The sequence below is a fragment of the Eleutherodactylus coqui genome, chromosome 7, assembly GCF_035609145.1.
Source record: "Eleutherodactylus coqui strain aEleCoq1 chromosome 7, aEleCoq1.hap1, whole genome shotgun sequence".
Lineage (NCBI taxonomy): Eukaryota > Metazoa > Chordata > Amphibia > Anura > Eleutherodactylidae > Eleutherodactylus > Eleutherodactylus coqui.
The window spans coordinates 14592557-14615118 of record NC_089843.1 but is presented as its reverse complement, the minus strand read 5'-3'; the positions used below and the strand labels follow the sequence as shown (position 1 = coordinate 14615118).

The following is a 22562-nucleotide window of genomic DNA, read 5'->3' as shown; positions in this document are numbered from 1 at the left end:
TCTTTCACTACTACCCCAGTATTATCTCACTACCACCCCAGTATTATTTCACCCCTACCCCAGTATTATTATCTCACTACTACCCCAGTACGATTACCTCACTGCTACCCCAGTATTATCTCACAACTACCCCAGTATTATCTCACTGCTACCCAAGTATTATTATCTCACTACTACCCCAAAATTCTCTCACTATTACCCCAGTATTATGACTTCACTGCTACCTCAATATTATCTCACACCACCGCAGTATTATCTCACCACTACCCCAGTATTATCTCACTACTACCTCAGGATACCCCAGTATTACCTCAAAAATAGACCAATATTGCCTCACTGCTACCCCAGTATTATCTCACCAACACTCCAGTATTATCTTACTACTACCCCAATATTACCTCACTGCTACCCTCAGCATTATTACCTCACTGATACTCCAGTATTATCTCACTACTACCCCAGAAATATTATCAAAGGACACCCCAGTATTACCTCACCACTTTCCCAATATTACTACCTCACTGCTACCCTAGAATTATCTCACCACTTCCCTAGTATTATCTCACTGCTACCCCAGTTTTATTACCTTACTACTACCCCAGTATTATCTCCCTACTATGCCAGCATTACCTCACTGCTACCCCAGTGTTATCTCACCACTACCCGAGTATTACCGCACTACTTCCGCAATATTACTACCTCACTGCTACCCTAGAATTATCTCACCACTACCCCAGTATTATTTAATTACTACCCCAGTATTATTACATCCGGAAATCCCAGTATTACCTCACTACTACTCCAGTATTATTACCTCACTGCTACCCCAGTATTACCTCGGTTTTATCGCAGTATTAGCTCACTACTGTTCCAGTATTATCTCACTACTACACCAGCATTATCCTATTACTACCCCAGTATTATTACCTGACTGCTACTCCAGTATTATCTCACCACTACCCCAGTATTCTCTCACTACTACCCCAGCATTATTACCTCCGGACACCCCAGTATTACCTCAAAAATAGACCATTATTATTACCTCACTGCCACTCCAGTATTGTCACCAATACCCCAGTATTTAGCTACTACCCCAGTATTACCTCAATGCTACCCCAATATTATTTCACCACTACCCCAGCATTACCTCTCTGCTACCCCAGTATAATTACCAAAGGACATCCCAGTATTACTTCATCCCTACCCCAATATTATTACCTTACTGCTACCCCGGAATTATCTCAGCACTACACCAGTATTATCTCACTGCTGTCCCAGTATAATAGCCTCACTATTACTCTAGTATTTTCTCACTACTACCCCATTATTACCTCACTACTATCCTAGTATTATCTCACCACTACCCAAGATTATCTCACTACTACCCCAGTATTATTTCACCACTACAAAGTAACATAGTATGTTAGGCTGAATGAAGACAATGTCCATCTAGTTCAGCCTGTTTCAACCCTCTTGTTAATCCAGGGGAAGGCAAAAAACCCCAAGAGGAAGAGGCCAATTAGCGCCTTCGGGGGGAAAAATTCCTTCCCGACTCCATACTGGCAGTCAGAATAATCCCTGGATTAACATTTGATAGTTCCTACCTAAATGCAAGACCCGGAGCTACAACCCGCTGGTCACCTAATGTCTATATCCTGTAATATCCTTCCACTCTAGAAAGACGTCTGGTCTCCTCTTAAACTCCTCTATGAATTTTGCCATCACATCCTCAGAGAGAGAGTCCAACAGTCGTCACTGCTCTTACAGTAAAGAACCTTGTGGTTCTTTTTTTTAAGGGTATCAACTGCTCACATAAGGGAATTAGGATGTTTTGAAACTTTTCCCATTTGTCCTCTGTACTGATATTTTTGAGGGTATTGTCCCAATTCACATTACCGATAGTAGCTCTGAGCTGATCACATTTTGCTTTACTAAAGTTTAGGTTTTTTTGTCGCTGTTGGTAAGGTTTCTTATTGAATGACAGCTGGAAATTAATTATGTTGTGGTCACTATTACGCAAGTGTCCCTCAACCTGCACCCCCATGATTCTGTCTGGTTTGTTAGTTATTACTAAGTCAGAGTGGCCCTCCCTCTAGTTGGCTCCTGCACCAGTTGGATAAGGTAGTTACCTTTAATTGTTCTCAAGAACTTATCACCCTTGTGAGATTTGCAGGTTTCCTTTTTCCATGTTATATCCGGGTAATTAACCCCTTAACGATTAGGGACGTAAGGGTACGTCCTCGAGCGCCGGAGTATGAATGAAGAGAGGTCGCAGGGGCGACCTCTCTCCATACAGCGCGGGCGTCAGCTGTTTATTACAGCTGACACCCGCGGGCAATAGCTGCAATTGGCCGTGCGGCTGATCACAGCTATTAACCCTTTAAATGCTGTTGTCAATTGTGACAGCGGCATTTAAATCCCCTGAACGATGTCCTGGGGTCCCGTGCGGCCGCCACTGCGGTGAGCCGTGCAGGTGTCATGACAGCCGGGGGCCTTCTGAAAGGCCCCAGGGCTGCCTTAGGAGACTGCCTATCAAGCCATCCCTGAGGGGTGGCTTGATAGACTGCCTGTCAAAAAGCAGTATGACGTAATGCTATAGCATTACATCATACTGCAAGAGCGATCAAAGCATTGCATGTTGTAGTTCCCCAGAGGGGCTTAAGAAAAGAGTGAAAATAAAAGCAATAAAGTTATATTAATTGTAAAAAGAAAAAAAAGGTATAAAAGTTTAAATCACCCCCCTTTTGCCATATCTATAATAAAAAATCTACATCATTGAAGAAAAATACATATTTGGTATCGCCGCGTCCATAAAGTCCAATCTATCGAACTCGAGCGCCAGGAAGACAAAACACCGTTCGACGATCCCGGTCTTTATGGCAGATTGCCCTATCTGGCCCCCTTATAATTGAGTCCCCCACCAATAGGACCTGTCTAGCCTGCCCTGCTCTCCTCGTCCCCTTCTCACTGGAGCAGTTATCCCCCTGGCGTTCAGAGGGCATGTCGTGCTGCAGCGGTGCTGGCTCTGTAATGGCATCACTTCATCTGCCAACTTTGCAGACTTGTTGGGTTGTGCCAGTTCAAGACCAGCCTCCCTGATTCTCTTCCCTCTATCCCTACTTCTATCTGTCACCCAGTTGGCTGCCTGCTTCCCTTGCTCTTCCGTACTACCATCTGCCCCCACTACCCCAGTATTATTACCTCACTACTACTCCAGTATTATCTAATCACTACCCCAGTATTACCTCACTACTACTCCAGTATTATCTAACCACTACCCCACTATTACCTCACTGCTACCCCAGTATTATCTCACCCCCACTCCAGTATTATTACCTCAGGATACCCCAGTATTACCTCACTGCTACCCCAGTATTACCTCAGGATACCCCAGTATTACCTCACTGCTACCCCAGTATTATTACCAGACTGCTACGCAAGTATTATTACCTCACTGCTACCCAGTATTACCTCAGGATACCCCAGTATTATCTCACTGCTACCCCAGTATTACCTCAGGATACCCCAGTATTACCTCACTGCTACCCCAGTATTACCTCAGGATACCCCAGTATTACCTCACTGCTACCCCAGTATTACCTCAGGATACCCCAGTATTACCTCACTGCTACCCCAGTATTACCTCAGGATACCCCAGTATTACCTCACTGCTACCCCAGTATTATTACCAGACTGCTACCCAGTATTATCTCACCCCCACTCCAGTATTATTACCTCAGGATACCCCAGTATTATCTCACCCCTAGTAGAGTATTATTACCTCATTGTTACCCCTATATTATCTCACTACTACCTGAGTATTATCTCACTACTACCCCAGTATTATTACCTCAGGATACCCCAGTATTATTACCTCAGGATACCCCAGTGTTATCTCACTACTACCCCAGTATTATTACCTCAGGATACCCCAGTATTATCTCACCCCTACTCGACTATTATTACCTCACTGTTACCCCTATATTATCTCACTACTACCCCAGTATTATTACCTCAGGATACCCAAATATTATCTCACTGCTAACCCAGTATTATTACCAGACTGCTTCCCCAGTGTTATCTCACCACTACCCCAGTATTATTGCCCCATGACACTCCAGTATCACCCATTACTACCTGATTATTACCTCCCAGCATCTTAGCATATGATCAGTATATAATCCCACACCATCTCACGGCATTATTACATTACTGTGTAATTATCACCCTGACATGACATAACTACTATCCTATTATAGCTGACACTTGCCAGACCCCAGTAGACTCCTGGAAGAGACGGCACGTCCCCCCCAGCCCGTCTCTCCCCATCCCGCTCTTCCCTCCTGGACAAGGCGGCAGGTAGAGGTGAGGACGGAGGACTCCACTAATGGCGGATTGCAGATAAGAACCGTTTTCTGCTGGTTCTGACAACTCGGTCTCTTACAACGGCTTTGGAGTGGGGCTGTCACCCTGCAGAGGTCAGCAACATAATGGCTGACAGTGGGGTGAGGACTGAGGAAACCTACATGTTGGGAGAGAGGGAGAGTAATGTCAGAGGCCTGCCCGCCGCACACCGTACACGGGAGTAGACATCCAGGGAATGGCTCCACATGCTATACAGACTATATGGGTAAAAGGTAACGCAAACATGGTGGATGAGAGAGAAGCCACAGCGACTACCTGGGGAATACAGAACACAGACGTGCGAAGAAAGGGAGGAAAACAAGGGAAGCCCCCCTCAGGACACGGGAGGTCTGACCTGGAGTCTGTATACAGGGAGAATCTGGTCCGAGTCTGCATACAGGGAGAATCTGGTCTGAGTCTATATACAGAGAGAATCTGGTCTGAGTCTATATACTGAGAGAATCTGGTCTGAGTCTATATAGAAGGAGAATCTGGTCTGAGTCTATATACAGGGAGAATCTGGTCTGCGTCTATATACAGGGAGAATCTGGTCTGAGTCTATATACAGGGAGAGTCTGTATACAGGGAGAATCTGGTCTGAGTCTATTTACTGTGAGAATCTGGTCTGAGTCTATATACTGAGAGAATCTGGTCTGAGTCTATATAGAAGGAGAATCTGGTCTGAGTCTATATAGAAGGAGAATCTGGTCTGAGTCTATATACAAGGAGAATCTGGTCTGAGTCTATATACAGGGAGAATCTGGTCTGAATCTATATACAGGGAGAATCTGGTCTGAGTCTATATATAGGGAGAATCTGGTCTGGGTCTATATATAGGGAGAATCTGGTCTGAGGCTATATACTGGGAGAATCTGGTCTGAGGCTATATACAGGAAGAATCTGGTCTGATGCTATATACAAGGAGAATCTGGTCTGAGTCTATATACAAGGAGAATCTGGTCTGAGTCTATATACAGGGAGAATCTGGTCTGAATCTATATACAGGGAGAATCTGGTCTGAGGCTATATACAGGGAGAATCTGGTCTGCGTCTATATACAGGGAGAATCTGGTCTGAGTCTATATATAGGGAGAATCTGGTCTGGGTCTATATATAGGGAGAATCTGGTCTGAGGCTATATACTGGGAGAATCTGGTCTGAGGCTATATACAGGAAGAATCTGGTCTGATGCTATATACAGGGAGAATCTGGTCTGAGTCTATATACAGGGAGAATCTGGTCTGAGTCTATATACAGGGAGAATCTGGTCTGACTCTATATACTGGGAGAATCTGGTCTGCGTCTATATACAGGGAGAATCTGGTCTGAGTCTATATACAGGGAGAATCTGGTCTGAGTCTATATACTGGGAGAATCTGGTCTGAGTCTATATACTGGGAGAATCTGGTCTGACTCTATATACAGGGAGAATCTAGTCTGAGTCTATATACAGGGAGAATCTGGTCTGAGTCTATATACAGGGAGAATCTGGTCTGAGTCTATATACAGGGAGAATCTGGTCTGAGTCTATATACAGGGAGAATCTGGTCTGAGTCTATATACTGGGAGAATCTGGTCTGAGTCTATATACTGGGAGAATCTGGTCTGAGTCTATATACTGAGAGAATCTGGTCTGAGTCTATATACAGGGAGAATCTGATCTGAGTCTATATACAGGGGGAATCTGGTCTGAGTCTATATACAGGGAGAATCTGGTCTGAGTCTATATACAGGGAGAATCTGGTCTGAGTCTATATACAGGGAGAATCTGGTCTGAGTCTATATACAGGGAGAATCTGGTCTGAGTCTATATACAGGGAGAATCTGGTCTGAGTCTATATACAGGGAGAATCTGGCCTGAGTCTATATCCTGGGAGAATCTGGTCTGCATCTATATACAGGTAGAATCTGTTCTGAGTCTATATACAGGGAGAATCTGGTCTGAGTCTATATATTGGGAGGTTTTGGTCTGGTGTCTGTATACATGGAGGTTCTGGGCTTGTGCATGTATACAGGGAGGTTCTGGTCTAGGGTCTGTATACTGGGAGCTTCTGGTCTGGGGTTCATATATGGAGAGGTTCTGGTGTGGTGTCTGTATACTGGGAGGTTCTGGTCTGGAGTCTGTATACTGGGAGGTTCTGGTCTGGGGTCTATATACTGGGATGTTCTGGTTTGAGGTCTATATTCAGAGAGCTTCTGGTCTGGGGTCTATATACAGAGAGGTTCTGGTCTGGAGTCTGTATACTGGGAGGCTCTTGTCTGGAGTCTGTATACTGGGAGGCTCTTGTCTGGAGTCTGTATACTGGGAGGCTCTTGTCTGGAGTCTGTATACTGGGAGGCTCTTGTCTGGAGTCTGTATACTGGGAGGTTCTTGTCTGGGGTCTGTATTACAGGTAGGTTCTGGTCTGGGGTCTATGTACTGGGAGGTTCTGGTCTGGTGTTGGTAAACAGGGGTCTGGTCTGGTGTCGGTAAACAGGGGTCTGGTCTGGTGTCGGTAAACAGGGGTCTGGTTTGGTGTCGGTATACAGGGGTCTGGTCTGGTGTCGGTATACAGGGGTCTGGTCTGGTGTCGGTATACAGGGGTCTGGTCTGGTGTCAGTATACAGGGGTCTGGTCTGGTGTCAGTATACAGGGGTCTGGTCTGGTGTCAGTATACAGGGGTCTGGTCTGAGGTCTGTATACAAGGGTCTGGTCTGGGATCTGTATACAGGGGTCTAATCTGGGGTCTGTATGAAGGACTTGGTTGGGTCTATATCTACATTTACAGGTCTATATTCAATTTTAGGTGTGCTGAAGGGAGTCATATGTACTATGTGGGATACAAAAGTCGTGGCCTATGGACATATAGTATATATATATTGACAAGGCGTGTAAGGAAAATATTACACAGCCCAAATGTCCTTTCTGAAAAGTCTGTAAGTATGTTATTACCTCACTACTGCCTTATTATTACTTCACTACTGCCTTATTATTACCTCACTGCTACCGTATTATTACCTCACTGCTACCTTATTATTACCTCACTGCTACCTTATTATTACCTCACTCCCTTTATTATTACCTCACTGCTACCTTATTATTACCTCACTCCTACCTTATTATTACCTCACTGCTACCGTATTATTACCTCACTGCTGCCTTAATATTACCTCACTGCTACCTTATAATTACCTCATTGCTACCTTATTATTACCTCACTACTGCCTTATTATTACCTCACTACTGCCTTATTATTACCTCACCACTGCCTTATTATTACCTCGCTACTGCCTTATTATTACCTCACCACTGCCTTATTATTACCTCACTACTGCCTTATTATTACCTCACCACTGCCTTATTATTACCTCACCACTGCCTTATTATTACCTCACCGCTGCCTTATTATTACCTCACTACTGCCTTATTACCTCACCACTGCCTTATTATTACCTCACTACTGCCTTATTATTACCTCACTACTGCCTTACTATTACCTCACTACTGCCTTATTATTACCTCACTACTACCTTACTATTACCTCACCACTGCCTTATTATTACCTCACTACTACCTTACTATTACCTCACCGCTGCCTTATTATTACCTCACTACTGCCTTATTACCTCACCACTGCCTTATTATTACCTCACTACTGCCTTATTATTACCTCACTACTGCCTTACTATTACCTCACTACTGCCTTATTATTACCTCACTACTACCTTACTATTACCTCACCACTGCCTTATTATTACCTCACTACTACCTTACTATTACCTCACTGCTGCCTTATTATTACCTCACTACTGCCTTACTATTACCTCACCACTGCCTTATTATTACCTCACTACTACCTTACTATTACCTCACTACTGCCTTATTATTACCTCACTACTACCTTATTATTACCTCACTACTGCCTTATTATTACCTCACTGCTGCCTTATTATTACCTCATTGCTACCTTATTATTATTACCTCACTGCTGCCTTATTATTACCTCACTACTGCCTTATTATTACCTCACTGCTGCCTTATTATTACCTCACTACTACCGTACTATTACCTCACTACTGCCTTATTATTACCTCATTGCTACCTTATTATTATTACCTCACTGCTGCCTTAATATTACCTCACTACTGCCTTATTATTACCTCACCGCTGCCTTATTATTACCTCACTACTGCCTTATTATTACCTCACTACTGCCTTATTATTACCTCACCGCTGCCTTATTATTACCTCACTACTGCCTTATTATTACCTCACTACTGCCTTATTATTACCTCACCACTGCCTTATTATTACCTCACCGCTGCCTTATTATTACCTCACTACTGCCTTATTATTACCTCACTACTGCCTTATTATTACCTCACCGCTGCCTTATTATTACCTCACTACTGCCTTATTATTACCTCACTACTGCCTTATTATTACCTCACCGCTGCCTTATTATTATTACCTCACTGCTACCTTATTATTACCTCACTACTGCCTTACTATTACCTCACTACTGCCTTTATTATTACCTCACTACTGCCTTATTACCTCACCACTGCCTTATTATTACCTCACTACTGCCTTATTATTACCTCACTACTGCCTTATTATTACCTCACTACTGCCTTATTATTACCTCACCGCTGCCTTATTATTACCTCACTACTGCCTTATTATTACCTCACTACTGCCTTATTATTACCTCACTACTGCCTTATTATTACCTCACCGCTGCCTTATTATTATTACCTCACTGCTACCTTATTATTACCTCACTACTGCCTTTATTATTGGGGTAATACAGTAATAATGTGATTGCCAGGCAATAATGAGGCAGCAGGGATATACTATTACCTCATTACCACCTGATTACCTCACTACTACCTCATTATTACCTTATTATTACTTGATTATCACCTCGACCTAATACAATATATAAATCTCGTGCCCATGTGAAGCGTTGGATTCAATGTATTCATTCAATAAGCCATTCTTTGAGGCGTAAAAACGTCGCACTGGGAAAATAGGACATTGGCGACCGAAAACGGCAACCAATTTTATACGCAACCGGAAAAGATATTTCTTGTCCTACCTTTGGCCGAGATACGCTGGAGGCTCTCATGGGCTTTTATGGGAGCTGAAAAAAAGGGAGGGGAGAGCTTAGCTGCGCCCAACACCGGGACAAGACGACAGGTGCCACTGTTTAACCCTTAATAGTCCGAGGGATTTCTGCGCAGCAGTGTGTTTTTTCACCAATACGCCGCCGCCGCTCGTGTGAATGAACGAGAAAACGCTAATTAAAGTTGTGACTTGTTCGTGGCTATTGTTCATTCACGTGATTTTTGCCCATGATGCGGCTTGCATAAAGACGCATACGGTCTTGTGAATGAGGCCTCGCACGCAGACGTGATTTTCATGGAAGTGCATCTGATTTTTTCTTTCTTCCTATTGAAACCACATTCGATTTTCACGTGCGTAAAAATGCCATGCGCTGAAATGCATCGCGATCATGGGGAAAATGGCATTCTTGTGGCGCAATATCAGTTTCTCGGAATATAAATGCGGCCTGAGGCTGAAGGCGAACAGGGGCATATTTACATAGAGCGGCGTTTCATACACCAGTCTAAATAAACTTGGCTTTGGAGTGAAGTGTGCAAAATGTATTAGGAGGCGCAAGCCCTTGCGCCAAATCTGAAGTCCATGCAGCTATCAGCTGGCCTTGCTTTAATCTATAATTCTCAAAAGTGGCAGAGGCTGGCATAAACATTCAAAAAGTCACAATTTTGGCACTTGCGCCAAAATTGCAACTTTTTGATGCATACATCTAACACAAGTGACATTCTACATGTGCCCCACCGTCTGGCTGGCTGCATTCACTATTACATTCCTATTATTACGTCACTGTGCTATCCGGTTATTACATCACTGTGCTATCCGGTTATTACATTACTGCTATCCAGTTATTACATTACTGCTATCCGGTCATTACATTACTGCTATCCGGTTATTACATCACCGCTAACCTGTCATTATATCCGGTTATTACATCACTGCTATCCGGTCATTACATCACTGTGCTATCCGGTTATTACATTACTGCTATCCAGTTATTACATTACTGCTATCCGGTCATTACATCACTGCTATCCGGTTATTACATCACCGCTAACCTGTCATTATATCCGATCATTACATCACTGCTATCCGGTCATTACATCACCGCTAACCTGTCATTATATCCAGTTATTACATCACTGCTATCCGGTTATTACATCACTGCTATCCGGTTATTACATCACCGCTATCCGGTCATTACATCACTGTGCTATCCGGTCATTACATCACCGCTAACCTGTCATTATATCCGGTTATTACATCACTGCTATCCGGTCATTACATCACTGTGCTATCCGGTCATTACATCACCGCTAACCTGTCATTATATCCAGTTATTACATCACTGCTATCCGGTTATTACATCACTGCTATCCGGTTATTACATCACCGCTATCCGGTCATTACATCACTGTGCTATCCGGTCATTACATCACCGCTAACCTGTCATTATATCCGGTCATTACATCACTGCTATCAGGTCACTACATCACTGCTATTCGGTTATTACATCACTGCTATCCGGTTATTACATCACCGCTATCCAGTCATTACATCACCGCTATCCGGTCATTACATCACTGTGCTATCCGTTTATCACATCAGTACTATCCGGTTATTACATCACTGCTATCCGGTCACTACATCACCGCTATCCGGTCATTACATCACTCTGCTATCCGGTCATTACATCACTCTGCTATCCCGTCATTACAGCACTGCTATCCGGTCATTACATCACTGCTATCCGGTCATTACATCACTCTGCTATCCCGTCATTACAGCACTGCTATCCGGTCATTACATCACTGCTATCCGGTCATTACATCACTCTGCTATCCGGTCATTACATCACTGCTATCCGGTCATTACATCACTCTGCTATCCCGTCATTACAGCACTGCTATCCGGTCATTACATCACTGCTATCCGGTCATTACATCACTCTGCTATCCCGTCATTACAGCACTGCTATCCGGTCATTACATCACTGCTATCTGGTCATTACATCACTCTGCTATCCGGTTATTACATCATTGCTATCCAGTTATTACATCACTCTGCTATCCGGTCATTACATCACTGCTATCCGGTCATTGCATCACTCTGCTATCCGGTCATTACATCACTGCTATCCGGTCATTACATCACTGCTATCAGGTCACTACATCACTGCTATTCGGTTATTACATCACTGCTATCTGGTCATTACATCACTGCTAACCGGTTATTACATCACTGTGCTATCCGATTATTAAGTCAATGATATCCAGTTATTACATCGCTGCTATCCGGTTATTACATCACTCTGCTATCCGGTTATTACATCACTACTATCCGGTTATTACATCACTACTATCCGGTTATTACATCACTCTGCTATCCGGTTATTACATCACCGCTATCCGGTTATTACAACTCCGCTATCCGGTCATTACATCACCGCTATCCGGTCATTACATCACCGCTATCCGGTCATTACATCATCGCTATCCGGTCATTACATCACTGCTATCCGGTTATTACATCACCGTTATCCGGTCATTACATCACCGCTAACCTGTCATTATATCCGGTTATTACATCACTGCTATCCGGTTATTACATCACCGCTATCCGGTTATTACATCACTGCTATCCGGTTATTACATCACCACTATCCGGTTATTACATCACTACTATCCGGTTATTACATCACTACTATCCGGTTATTACATCACTCTGCTATCCGGTTATTACATCATTGCATGGATAATTGGAATCCGACGCTTCAGATGGTGGCGATTTTTTGGCGCAGCCCAATAGCGGCGTGTGTACGGTCATGTGAATAAGGCCTGAGTGCGTATTCACATCAGCAACTTGTACAGGAAAAAAATGGGTCTGCTTTTTGGTGCTATTTTCCTGCATTTTAGTGATTTTCACCCACGATCTTCATCTGCTTTGCATTTGTTTTTGACGCACATAACAAAAATAGCTTCCTGGGTCTCTTTTTTATTATTTATGGTTTCTATGGTTACATGTGTTATAATAAAGAGATCAGACTCCTATCATCTGAGTGTGATCCGTTTTTTTTATACGCACCCAGAGGCTGGACGGCCGATTCTCATACGAAAATCGCACCAAAAAAAGCTGTTGTGAATATCCCCATTCAAGTAAGCGTGTTCTGTGTCCGGCGGTCTGGGGCATGCGCAAGTACGGTCGCGTGACGAAGCCCTGAAGTAGAAGTAGAAGGCTCCTCTTATTGTATCCATTCCCAATCCAAAATATTAAACCGGCATCAAAATGTAAAGTGCGGCGCGGTCCGCGGGACCGCCATGTACAATACTGTGATCCAACCAGAGGTGAGCGAGCGGACTCGGTAAGGACAGATACTAGAGCGAGCCTCGTCCTTACCGAGTACCTGCCTGCTCGCCCGCAAAGATTCGGGTTCCGGTGGGGGTGAGTGCTGTGTTGCGGGAGTGAGCAGGAGGGAGTGAGGGGGGGGGGGGAGAGAGGGAGAGATCTCCCTCCCGTTCCCCCCCCCCCCCCCGCGCCCTCTCCCCGCCCCCCGCCGGCACCCGAATCTTTCCGGGCGAGCAGGCAGGTACTCGGTAAGGACGATACTCGCTCCAGTATCTGTCCTTACTGAGTACGCTCGCTCATCTCTAAATCCAACATCAATGGGCGCTGCCAGATTATCAGATGTTCTGGATTATCACATGATTACCAAAGTCTCGAATGCTCACTTTTGAGGTAGCAGATGCCAGCCATGTAACAGGCAGTGTGATAACATTCATATGATCTAACAGGAGTATCACTGTAGAAGATAACATATGAGCGATGGCAGATGCACTGCAGATACAGGAATACGGCACATATATCCCACTTATCTTCCTAGTGGCCCGACAATAAGAGAGCCCATAGAGATCCAAAGAAAACCATCATCAAAATACATGTATGGTGAGACAGATACGGGGATATGGGTACTCCGAGACCGGCAGCGGAGCGGGTAGTGACATCCACGCACAGCGTCAGAGGGCAGGAAAGTCATCTCTGCCACGCAGCCTTCCTTATTAGTAAGTGGGGTCACATGGGTGGGTCACCATAATTAAGTGGGGACCATATAAGGGGCTCTATTGTTAACTGTGGACCACAGCAGGGTCACTATTAAGTGGGGCCCTATTAAGTCGGGCCATGCAGGGGTCTGTTAAACGAAGTGGGGCCTGCAGCAGGAGCAATTAATTAGGACCACATAGGGGGCACAAGTACTAAGTGGGGACCATGACAGGGGCACGGTTGGTTCTGGCACTGTACTTATGCTATGAGATTTGCTCTTGTACTGTATTTATGTTATGAGCTTGGTTTCAGTGCTGTTTTTACGTACTGAGCTTGGTTCTGGTGCTGTATTTATGTTAACTAGGTACACAGATTAAATGTGGAAGGACATGGTGGGGCTGGCTGCACAAGGCCAAACCCTGCCACCCCCAGAGGACAATGGCTGCCGATTCTGGCAGTAATGGGTGTGGTTATGGTTTGGTTGGGTGCCGCCTGCTGCGCCGTCTATAGGAGTGTTCACACCTCACTGATTTGCTTCTTACAGATTTCACCACTGCAGTTTGAATGGAAGAAGTGAAATTCACAACAAAATCTGCAACAAATCAGCTGTTTGAACACCCCTTTAGGGCAAAAACACATGCGCAAATACGCTCACCACTAGGGGCGTAGCTGTGTATGGACAGGATAGATATAAGATAGATAGGCAGCTAGATAGATCTAAAATACATAGATCTGAGACAGATACAGAGAGATGCGATAGATAAAGAGAGATGAGATATGAGATACGGTAGATAGACAGATAGACCTTCGAGAGAGAGATCTGAAATAGATAGATAGATAGATAGATAGATAGATAGATAGATAGATAGATAGATAGATAGATAGATAGATAGATAGAGGGATAGATCTAAAATACATAGATCTGAGATAGATAGACAGATATGAAGAGATAGGTAGACATAAGACAGATATGACATAGATAGATAGAGAGATAGATAATCTAAAATACATAGACCTGACATAGATAGATATGAACAGATAGATAGACATGAAACACATATGAGATAGATAGATATGCGATACGTAGGTAGATAGGTATTAGATAATTCTGAGATAGATAGATATGAGATAAATAGCTAGATAGATAGATCTGAGATAGGTAGATAGATAGAGAAATAGAGAGATCTGAGATAGATCGATAGATAGATAGATAGGAGATAGATAGATAGATAGGAGATAGATAGATAGATAGATAGATAGATAGATAGATAGATAGATAGAGAGATATGAGATAGATAGATAGATAGATAGATATAGAGAGAGATAGAGAGATAGATAGAGAGATATGAGATATAGATAGATAGATAGATAGATATGAGATAGATAGATAGATAGATAGATAGATAGATAGATAGATAGATAGATAGATAGATAGGAGATAGATAGATAGATAGAGAGATATGAGATAGATAGATAGATAGAGAGATATAGATAGATAGATAGATAGATAGATAGATAGATATGAGATAGATAGATAGATATGAGATAGATAGATAGATATATGAGATAGATAGATAGATAGATAGATTTAAAATACATAGAGCTGAGACAGATAGATCTTAGATAGAGAGATAGATAGATGGAGATATGAGATAAATAGATAGAGATATGAGATAGATAGATAGACAGACAGCTGGATAGAATTAAAATACATAGAGCTGAGATAGATAGATAGATAGATAGATAGATAGATAGATAGATAGATAGATAGATAGATAGATAGATATGAGATGGATAGATATGCGATAGGTAGGTAGATAGATATTAGATAATTCTGAGATAGATAGATATGAGATAAATAGCTAGATAGATAGATATGAGATAGATAGATTACATAGATAGATAGATAGATAGATAGATAGATAGATAGATAGATAGATAGATAGATAGATAGATAGATAGATAGATATGAGATAGATAGACAGATAGATATGAGATAGAGAGATATGAGATATATATAGATAGATAGAAAGGAGATAGATAGACAGATAGATATGAGATAGAGAGATATCAGATATATATATAGATAGATAGATAGAAGATAGATATGAGATAGATAGAGAGATATGAGATAGATAGACAGATAGATATGAGATAGAGAGAGATGAGATATAGATAGATAGATAGATAGATAGATAGATAGATAGATAGATAGATAGATATGAGATAGATAGATATATGAGATAGATAAATAGACAGCTGGATAGAATTAAAATACATAGAGCTGAGACAGATAGCTCTAAGGCGGCCTGCACACGGGCGGAAATCCCGCGGCGGGATTTCCCGTGGGATTTCCGCCACTGAAAGCCTGCATAGGAGTGTATTACAATACACACTCCTATGCAGACGGCCGCGGTTTGGCCGCGCGAAATCTCGCGCGGCAAACAAACCGCGGCATGTCCTATTTTTGTGCGGGGCTCGCAGAGCCTCGCACAGAAACGTCACTCACCTGGCCGCCGGCTCCGGTCAGCGCATGCGCCGGCTGCCCGTCAGCCGGCACATGAAAGCCGGGGCCGCCGGGCGCGGGTGAGTACGCGCTCGTCTCTGCAGGCGCTCGGGTCGGGTCCCGCGGCGAGAATTCTCACCGCCGGATCCGACCCGCTCATCTGCAGGCGGCCTTACATAGAGAGATAGATGGAGAGATAGATGGAAATATGAGATATGAAATAAATAGATAGAGATATGAGATAGATAGATAGACAGACAGACAGCTGGATAGAATTAAAATACATAGAGCTGAGACAGATAGATCTTAGATAGATCTTAGATAGATAGATAGATAGATAGATAGATAGATAGATAGATAGATAGATAGATAGATAGATAGATAGATAGATAGATATAAGATAGATAGATAGATATGAGATAGATAGATATGAGATAGATAGATAGACAGACAGACAACTGGGTAGAATTAAAATGTATAGAGCTGAGACAGATAGATATAAGATAGATAGATAGATATGAGATAGATAGATAGATATGAGATAGATAGATAGATATGAGATAGATAGATAGATAGATAGATAGATAGATAGATATGAGATAGATAGATAGATAGATAGATAGATAGATAGATAGATAGATAGATATGAGATAGATAGATAGATAGATAGATAGATCTAAAATACATAGATCTGACAGATAGATAGATAGATAGATAGATAGATAGATATGAAACACATGATAGATAGATATGCAATAGTTCGATAGATATGAGATAGATAGATAGATAGATAGATAGATAGATAGATAGATAGATAGATAGATAGATAGATATTAGATAATTCTGGTATAGATAGATATGAGATAGGTAGATTAGATAGGTAGATAGATATTACATAGATCTTAGATAGATAAATAGAGATAGATATTAGATAGATATGAGATAGATAGATATTAGATAGATCGATATGAGAGATATATATTAGATAAATCTTCAATAGAGATATCAGATAGATTGAGATAGATTGATAGATATGAGATAGATATTAGATAGATCTGAGATAGATATTAGATAGATTTGAGATAGATATGAGATAGATATGAGATAGATATGAGATAGCTACATAGATATATATGAGATAGGTAGATCTGAGAGAGAGAGAGAAATTAGATAGAGGTGAGATAAAGAGAGAATTAGAGAGAGATGAGATAGGCAGATATGAAATAGATAAATAGATATAAGATGGATCCAAAATACATAGATCTGAGATAGATAGACAGATATACAGAGATAGCTAGGTACACATAAGACAGATATGATATAGATAGTTAGACAGCTAGATAGATCTAAAATACACAGAGATGAGATAGATAGATAGATAGATAGATAGATATGAGATAGATGATAGATAGATAGATAGATAGATAGATAGATAGATAGATAGATAGGAGATAGATAGATAGATAGATAGATAGATAGATAGATAGGAGATAGATAGATAGATAGATAGATAGATAGATAGATAGATAGATAGATAGATAGGAGATAGATAGATAGATAGATAGATATAAGATAGATATGAGATAGATAGATAGATATGAGATAGATATGAGATAGAAGATAGATATGAGATAGAAGATAGATAGATATGAGATAGATATGAGATAGAAGATAGATATGAGATAGAAGATAGATATGAGATAGATGATAGATAGATATGAGATAGATAGATAGATAGATAGATATGAGATAGATAGAGAGATATGAGATAGATAGATAGATATGAGATAGATAGATAGATAGATAGATATAAGATAGATATGAGATAGATAGATAGATATGAGATAGATAGATATGAAATAGATAGATCTCAGATAGATAGATAAACAGCTAGATAGATCTAAAATACATAGATTTGAGAGAAATAGATAGATAGAGAGATATGAGATAGATAGATAGATATGAGATAGATAGATAGATAGATATGAGATAGATAGAGAGATATGAGATAGATAGATAGATAGATAGATAGATAGATAGATAGATAGATAGATAGGAGATAGATAGATATAAGATAGATATGAGATAGATAGATAGATATGAGATAGATAGATAGATAGATAGATAGATAGATAGATAGATAGATAGATAGATAGATAGATATGAAATAGATAGATCTCAGATAGATAGATAAACAGCTAGATAGATCTAAAATACATAGATTTGAGAGAAATAGATAGATAGAGAGATATGAGATAGATAGATAGATAGATAGATATGAGATAGATAGATAGATAGATGATTGATAGATATGAGATAGGATATAGATAGATAGATAATAGATAGATAGAAGATAGATAGATGATAGATAGATAGATAGGAGATAGATAGACAGATAGATAGATAGATAGATAGATAGGAGATAGATAGATAGATAGGAGATAGATAGATATGAGATAGATAGATAGATAGATAGATAGATAGATAGGAGATAGATAGATATGAGATAGATAGATATGAGATAGATAGATGGATATGAGATAGATAGATAGATAGATAGATAGATAGATAGATAGATAGATATGAGATAGATAGATAGATATGAGATAGATAGATGGATATGAGATAGATAGATAGATATGAGATAGATAGATAGATAGGAGATAGATAGATATGAGATAGATAGATAGATAGATAGATAGATAGATAGATAGATAGATAGATAGGAGATAGATAGATAGATAGGAGATAGATAGACAGATAGATAGATAGATAGATAGATAGATAGATAGATAGGAGATAGATAGATAGATAGGAGATAGATAGATATGAGATAGATAGATAGATAGATAGATAGATAGATAGATAGATAGATAGATAGATAGATAGATAGATAGATAGGAGATAGATAGATATGAGATAGATAGATATGAGATAGATAGATGGATATGAGATAGATAGATAGATAGATAGATAGATAGATAGATATGAGATAGATAGATAGATATGAGATAGATAGATAGATATGAGATAGATAGATGGATATGAGATAGATAGATAGATATGAGATAGATAGATAGATAGATAGATAGATAGATAGATAGATAGATAGATAGATATGACATAGGATATAGAGAGATAGATATGAGATAGATAGATAGATAGATAGATAGATAGATAGATAGATAGATAGATAGATAGATAGATAAGAGATAGATAGATATGAGATAGATAGACAGATAGATATGAGATAGATATGAGAGAGATAGATAGATAGATAGATAGATAGATAGATAGATAGATAGATAGATAAGAGATAGATAGATATGAGATAGATGGATAGATATGAGATAGATAGATAGATAGATAGGATATAGATAGATATTAGATAGATCTGGTGTATAAGAGCCGCCTGTATACGGCGGTGGGGTGTAGGGGGGGGGGGGGGGTACATACATGTCACACACGGTGATGTGCCGCCTCCTGCTCTCCCCATCATGTCGCCTCCGTGCTGTCCCCGGGTCCCCTGCAGCAGCCCTCCTCCCCCCGGCACAGCCACCTACCTCCTGCTGCAGTGTGATGAGTGATGGGCATTCACCTGCTCCTCCACAGCACCCCCTGCGCCCCTACACACATGTGCCCCCTGCAAGCCTGGCACCCGGGCATGGAAGCAGTGCTGCCGGGTATGTGCCCTCACTGGATCCAGTGCAGAGGAGACACAAGGATAATCATCGTGCCATGCCGCTCCTCCATGTCTGCAGATCTGTGCCGCCTCCTCCTCCTCTCTACCAGCCTGGCATTAACCCTGGCATGTTCTCCTATAGTGCAGGCCCCGCTTACCTTCTCTGCCAGCCCCCAGAAATAGTCGGGGTCCCCCTCCTCCCTGCAGATGCCCGCAGTGTCTTCTCCACTTACGCGAGGACCTCCTGAGCTGCCCAGATGTGCTGCACACTGAGGCACCGTCTACAAAGAGTCTCCCCGTCAGCGGCCGGCAGGGGGCATCCTGCAGGTGTGGGTGGCACTGTGCATTAGAACTGCACCGTAATAACCCGCGGGAGCCCCGACTGTCCCCGACCCTGCTGGTAGCGGGCACCTGCCGGGCACAGGGCAGGAGACACGCTCGCTGCAGCCCTGGTATATTTGTAGACGGTCCCTGGAACGGAGGCTTCTTCTACTGACTGTATCTTACAAGATTCTCATATAAGATGCTGTATTACATGTCTTCACATACTCCAAGAGCAAGCAACACTGCCTGCATCCATACCCCCACAACACTGCCTGCACCCATACCCCCACAATACAGCCTGCATCCATACCCCCCACAAAACTGCCTGCATCCATACCCCCACAATACTGCCTGCATCCATACCCCCACAATACTGCCTGCATCCATACCCCCACAACACTGCCTGCATCCATACCCCCACAATACTGCCTGCATCCATACCCCCACAACACTGCCTGCATCCATACCCCCACAATGCTGCCTGCATCCATACCCCCACAATGCTGCCTGCATCCATACCCCCACAATACTGCCTGCATCCATACCCCCCACAATACTGCCTGCATCCATACCCCCACAATACTGCCTGCATCCATACCCCCACAACACTGCCTACATCCATACCCCCCACAATACTGCCTGCATCCATACCCCCACAATACTGCCTGCATCCATACCCCCCACAATACTGCCTGCATCCATACCCCCACAATACTGCCTGCATCCATACCCCCACAACACTGCCTGCATCCATACCCCCCACAATACTGCCTGCATCCATACCCCCCACAATACTGCCTGCATCCATACCCCCACAATACTGCCTGCATCCATACCCCCCACAATACTGCCTGCATCCATACCCCCACAATACTGCCTGCATCCATACCCCCACAATACTGCCTGCATCCATACCCCCACAATACTGCCTGCATCCATACCCCCCACAATACTGCCTGCATCCATACCCCCCACAATACTGCCTGCATCCATACCCCCCACAATACTGCCTGCATCCATACCCCCACAATACTGCCTGCATCCATACCCCCCAACACTGCCTGCATCCATACCCCCACAATACTGCCTGCATCCATACCCCCCACAATACTGCCTGCATCCATACCCCCCACAATACTGCCTGCATCCATACCCCCCACAATACTGCCTGCATCCATACCCCCACAACACTGCCTGCATCCATACCCCCACAATACTGCCTGCATCCATACCCCCACAACACTGCCTGCATCCATACCCCCACAATACTGCCTGCATCCATACCCCCCACAATACTGCCTGCATCCATACCCCCCACAATACTGCCTGCATCCATACCCCCACAATACTGCCTGCATCCATACCCCCCAACACTGCCTGCATCCATACCCCCACAATACTGCCTGCATCCATACCCCCCACAATACTGCCTGCATCCATACCCCCACAATACTGCCTGCATCCATACCCCCCACAACACTGCCTGCATCCATACCCCCACAACACTGCCTGCATCCATACCCCCACAACACTGCCTGCATCCATACCCCCACAATACTGCCTGCATCCATACCCCCCACAATACTGCCTGCATCCATACCCCCCACAATACTGCCTGCATCCATACCCCCACAATACTGCCTGCATCCATACCCCTACAATACTGCCTGCATCCATACCCCCACAATACTGCCTGCATCCATACCCCCACAATACTGCCTGCATCCATACCCCCCACAATACTGCCTGCATCCATACCCCCACAATACTGCCTGCATCCATACCCCCACAATACTGCCTGCATCCATACCCCCAAAACACTGCCTGCATCCATACCCCCACAATACTGCCTGCATCCATACCCCCCACAATACTGCCTGCATCCATACCCCCCCCCAACACTGCCTGCATCCATACCCCCCACAATACTGCCTGCATCCATACCCCCACAATACTGCCTGCATCCATACCCCCCACAATACTGCCTGCATCCATACCCCCACAACACTGCCTGCATCCATACCCCCACAACACTGCCTGCATCCATACCCCCCACAACACTGCCTGCATCCATACCCCCACAACACTGCCTGCATCCATACCCCCACAATACTGCCTGCATCCATACCCCCACAATACTGCCTGCATCCATACCCCCCACAATACTGCCTGCATCCATACCCCCACAATACTGCCTGCATCCATACCCCTCACAATACTGCCTGCATCCATACCCCCCACAATACTGCCTGCATCCATACCCCCACAATACTGCCTGCATCCATACCCCTACAATACTGCCTGCATCCATACCCCCACAATACTGCCTGCATCCATACCCCCACAATACTGCCTGCATCCATACCCCCCACAATACTGCCTGCATCCATACCCCCACAATACTGCCTGCATCCATACCCCCACAATACTGCCTGCATCCATACCCCCACAACACTGCCTGCATCCATACCCCTCACAACACTGCCTGCATCCATACCCCCACAATA

The 22562-nt window shown here is 43.0% G+C and overlaps 1 protein-coding gene across 1 annotated transcript in view; it reads right to left on the bottom strand.

Annotated features, from left to right (window-relative positions):
- FBXO41 (F-box protein 41) overlaps positions 1-19939 on the bottom strand; it is a 112667-nt gene extending 92728 nt beyond the window's left edge. Inside the window, exon 1 of the mRNA XM_066574585.1 lies at positions 19890-19939. The gene's annotated coding sequence lies outside the window, so the exon portion shown is untranslated. The remainder of the gene's footprint in view (positions 1-19889) is intronic.
- Between the last annotated feature and the right edge of the window lie 2623 nt (positions 19940-22562).